Below are 5,491 nucleotides of genomic sequence, written 5' to 3'. Positions count from 1 at the left end.
GAAAAACAGCTCCAAAAAATTAAGGGGAGTATTTAAATTTTCTGTTTCCACCTAAATTCCGGGTTGGGCAGTGAATGGGGGAAGTATGGGTGCTGCAGAATTTGTGGGCTGACAATCGGGACTTGCAAGAACATTCAGAAGAATACTAGGGGCTCTACGGGCCTGTGTGCTAATTCTTGGTGGCTGCCAGACAATACTTGTGCTCATCACTGTACCAGCTTGTACTGCACTTATGGAACTCACCAAGTGGTACTGCAGCTCTGGTATGTGTAAGACCAAGATGTACTAGGCTGCTGCTGCTTGCCAGTTCACCAAAAGGTAGAGCAGCACTAGTACTGGCACTCTGCTGCATATGAGAGTCATCAAAATTTACCGACAAGTGCTAACAGAGATCAGGCCTGATTCTGCAAACACTGCGGTTTTGTGTGCAGTGTATCAAGTGACAGTAACCTACTGACACTGCACTTGCTGGGGGAGAAGGGGGGTAAGCATAGGGGATAAACGCAGGTGCTGGCAGGTGCCAGGGCTGATCCCGCTAACGCTGTGTTTTTGGGGACGGTATACTAATGTGAATGCTGGTATAGTGCTGATCTGATCAAAGATATTGATCCAATCAAGGGGTTAAATGTGATTACTGGTGTACTGAGGGGCAATCTAACGCTATCTGGGAGGGGCGCAAAAACTGCAGGAGCGCAAATCATGTATATATATATATGTGATTTTGCACACCCATGCCACCCTGTAGCAGCATTTCTACTATACTCTACAAATTTCTTCATACACTTAGGCCAAAATGTATTCTGCGACATGTCTTTGCTAAACAAAAATCCCAACATGTGTAAATTAATTGGTTTTCTATGGGAATCAAACCGTGCAAGTCCCTAAGCAACTAATGTCACAAAGCTGCAAGTATATAAGAGGATATTGTCTCTTAAAAAACTAATTTGAATGGATACTGCACAAGGTGAACCCTTATACCTTTACGAGCACTATAAAGACCTTCACATCTCTGAAAAGCAGTCAAGAAATGAAAATGAAAAAAATATATAATTGAATACCTGCATGCATATGCCCTATGAAGACCCTCACCCCTCTGAAGGGCAATCAAAGTTTAAGAAAAAAACAAATTAATGAACTAAGTGAGTACATACATACGTATGTACATACGAAAATCCGAGATACTGTATATGGTCAAATTAACCTGAAATTTCATACATTATCCATGAGCCCTCTGAAGACCCTCACACCTCTGAAGAGTGATCAAGGTTGAGGATAGGTCAAATCTCACTGTGCAAATTGTATTCTATACATAAAGATTAGTAAAAAAGTGTAAAAAAAAATAATAAAAAGTCCATATAGACTTAAACCATGGTCCATAGATATGAAAAGAAAGTTCAACAATCGATGGTATTATTGTAGACAATGCTGTAGGTGCAAATGCGGATAGACTTGCTTCAACTGGTCACCAAGGTGCACACCCCCGCCAAAATATTGAATGGAGACTTACCAGAAATGGAGACCCCTTAACAGGTTCCCGCCTGGCCTATAGCCAGATGGAGGCCGGCAAAACACCTCGTCCCTCCGGGTGGATGCCATATGGCGTCCTTTCAGGCAGTTTGCCTGTCCGCAGAGCCGCGCAACGGCGCAATCTGTCACCGGCCGTGTGCCTTGGACACGGCTGATGACAGATCTGTATACCGGCCCTGTTGCCGGTACCATGTGTCCTGCTGTGACCGCCATGTCGGACTGTTTACTTTGCAAAAAGGGGTCATTTGGGGGATATCTGTACTGTTCTGACATTCTTGGACCTCAAGAAATTAGATTGGCTGTCAGTACTTCAGGATTGATCAATTTTCAGATATATCCCATAGTTTGTGAACTCTATACCTTTCCTACAGACTAAATAATAAATACTAATTTGGGTTATTTTCACCAAAGACATGTAGTAGAATACATTTTGGCCTAAATTTATGAAGAACAATTATTTACTTGCAAACGTTTATATCAGAAACAAAGAAAAACATGTTTTTTTTTTCAAAGTTTTGGGTCTTTTTTGTTAATTTAGCAAAAAATAAAAACCCCAGCAGTGATTAAATACCACCAAAAGAAAGCTCTAGTTGTGTGAAGAAAATGATAAAATTTTAGCTTGGGTACAATGTTGTATAACTGCGCAATTGTCATTCAAAGTGTGAGAGCGCTGAAACCTGAAAAAATGACCTGGGCAGAAAAGTGCCCGGTATGGAAGCGGTTAATTACAGGGGGTCCCAACCAGCTTTATAATGTAGAGCACTGGCAAACTTTTCATATCATGCCCCAAAGCGTAGAACTTCCCGAGCTCTAACTCGAATGTAAACTCAAAGTGTAGTGCCACAAGGTCATGAAAGAAAAAAACATGCCTCTCACGGTGCAATACGTATCAAAAAACAAGACATTATTTGCGTAAATAGGATCCTACTTACAAGCTGTAGAACAATTAAAAGCATTCACATGAACCATATCCAAGATGGCCGACAGCGCAATGAGATCAGAGGGAGGCTCCGCCCAATGCATTTCATCATCAAAAGATGTCCTCTAGGGGCTACAGAGCCACCCTCTGCCATCATGCTTAAATAAAAATATCCAAGCCTCGATTTGGAGCACAACCAGCAAAAACTGATTACCGGAAGTGGATGGCATAAGAAATGACCCCAAGCCTCAGTTTCAAAATTTTATCCTCTGTTTAACCATTACCAAAAAGAATCAACTTGCAAACCTGGCCTCAACTTGAAATTCAAAAAGTTATTCATAGTGGCCAAATCTGCAAAAATTGGCCAAAACTAGCATAGGGACACCTAGGTGAGCGATGTCCATATCAGGGGCGGACTGACAACTCATGGGGCCCCTGAGCAATAGGGGATCATGGGGCCCCTGTGTCCTTGCCCAAACTCAAAAAAGCCTATGAAAAAGGTACCAGGGGCATCTCATGGGGCCCCCTACTGACCCCGGGCCCTCAGGCAATGCCCGAGTTTCCAAATGGTCAGTCCGCCCCTGGTCCATACAGGAAGTGAATCCAAGCCTCAATTTGACAATCCCATCCCTCAGTGTGTGATACCAGAAGAGGCCAATGTGAAAACCAAGCCTTAATATAGGAAGTAAGAAAGACATGAATGATAGCCAAACCCACGTAGCCAAAACCTGTATGGCCGTAAATTTGTGAATAATAAATGATCATATATAATAAATCTAATCATCTACATCAGAGTCAAAGGTTACTGCTCCAAATAGACAAAATAAATGTAAAAAAAGAGTACGATCGGAAACTAGACTATGCTATGGTAGGTAAAGAAATGACGGTATGTAATGATATGACAAAAAATGATGGTATAAAAAAAGTGATGGTATGATATAAAATGACGTTATGATATGGTATGAAATCAAATACTGGTATGATATGAAATAATGGTATTATATGGTATGGTATGAAATGTTAAAGAATGCTAGCATGATATTAAAGGAATATATGATACGGTATGATATTAACTAATGGTATAATATGCTAGGAAATGAAGGTATGATATAAAATGATAGTATGATATGGTACGATATGAAATAAAGGTATGGTTTGAAATGATGATCAGATACAGTATGATATGAAATGATTTTGTGAAATTAAATAATAGTAGTATGTGAAATGATGGTATGATAGGAAATGAGGGTATGATATGGCCTGATATGAAATGATGATATGATATAGTATAATTTGAAACGATGAGATATTAAATGACAATAATTTTTTTTCTCATTAATGCTGTTTATTTCCTTTAATACAACTGTTTTTTTTTTTATTCTTTTTATTGAAAAGTTTAACATGATATACATCATACAAATTGGTGAGCTAAAGCCGTTAACCACCATCAGTGGCTAGCAACATAAACATACAAGGGAAAACTTAGAAGGATAATATTCCCAATTGACAACAACAGAGAAACAAAAAACAATAACCATGCCTGCAGATGTCCAAGAGGTACCCGTAATAGGATGGGCAAACACATCACAATGTAAAAGCACCACACCATGTTCCACCCCACATAGTTACATCAAGAGAGCCATTTTCACTCAAATAGAAAACACAGAAGTAAGCTTTAGATTAGTAATTTTTTTTTTTTCTATTAAGTCCGCAGACGTGCAAAAATGAAAAAGCCGTAAGTGAACAAAAAACATGCTAGTGCAAAACCAACACAAAAAAGTGCACTTAGGGGTGTGCTTTGTCCACCCCCCGAAGGGGTAGGATCTCTACCCTGATCCCCCAGGGCACGAAGCTCCTGACAGGGATTAAGGTTCCCATGTGGTCCTACTAGCCAAAAGGCCTGGTGGACCCCTTTCCTTGTGGCTAGCCGAAGCCAGCCACCACGTACTAGGTAAGGGGGCTCTCCCGAAGAGAAATCCCCCTAGGGACAGGGGAGGAAGGAACCAAAAGGCCACACATCCTCCCCCTACACTTCAGGGTAGGCCCGAGGACCCACACCCTACCATCCGTGAGAAAAGAAAACACACACATAAGTGAAAGTGAACAAATGTGGGAGAAAAATAAGTTAAATAAATAAAAAATAAAAAACGTGGCCGTGCAATTGTGCACTGGCTAGGCCCTGAGGCCTGTAGCATAAAATTGCCCTGGAATTAGCCAAAAGGCCTAGCCCTAAAAGGCGCAGTGCAGAAAAAGTGTTTTGGATCAGTGACCATGTGCACGTTTCACACTTGGGATCCCATCCCCATGTGCTGCTAAGTGCACCCCTGAGGCGACCACTCAGGGGGCACTGGTCCACGCCCCTGGCCAGACAAGGTAGATCCGTTCAAACCAGGAGGAACTGGACCCCTCTGGTTTTCCAGGGGGAATTACTCCCGGGCCCCAACTGCCTGTGGGCAACTCGGTTTCTGCTCCAGCCTGTACTAACCATCAGGACCCCATCCTACCAGCAGGAGTACTATACAACCAATCATCCCCGCAAGCAGGAATGATGATGGAGCACCCCTACTGGACACTGATAAGAACAGATACTACACTTGATCTTAGCCAAAAGGCCGAGAAGCGATAACTAGTAATAAAACAACCAATTCAAATGCTCATCAAATACCATTTTAACAAGACCCTAGTAGGAGAAAAGATGATACCCATCTGCCTCAAACCTTGTCAAACTTATGGGGAGAGCTCCCCTTTTTAAGATAAGTAGCCATTTAAAAGGGTAATGTCTTATTAAAGCTGAGTTCCACCCAAAAGAGGAAGTTCCGCTTTAAAGATTGGTTCCAAAGGTGCCAATCCTTAATGGGAGCAGGGGGGGGGGGGGTACCCAAATTTGACAGGTACCCACTCCCACTTCCGCTGTGATTGCCTAGGCAATCGGAAACAGAAGTTGTCTTCCTACCCTCCCTACCCAAAGTATTGTGGGACATGTGACAGGTCCCAGAAGACGACGAGGCCATTCTGGAAGTGCAGCGCTACTCGCACATGTGGAGT

The 5,491-nt window shown here is 42.1% G+C and overlaps 1 pseudogene; it reads right to left on the bottom strand.

Moving 5' to 3' along the window:
• Positions 1-4,951: 4,951 nt before the first annotated feature.
• LOC149460142 (U2 spliceosomal RNA) lies at positions 4,952-5,070 on the bottom strand (annotated as a pseudogene).
• Between the last annotated feature and the right edge of the window lie 421 nt (positions 5,071-5,491).

Source organism: Staurois parvus, unplaced genomic scaffold (assembly GCF_062004578.1).
Source record: "Staurois parvus isolate SC_StPar_1 unplaced genomic scaffold, SC_StPar_1.0 ptg000234l, whole genome shotgun sequence".
Lineage (NCBI taxonomy): Eukaryota > Metazoa > Chordata > Amphibia > Anura > Ranidae > Staurois > Staurois parvus.
Note: the sequence above shows the minus strand (reverse complement) of the source record. Positions and strands in the feature narration are given on the sequence as shown.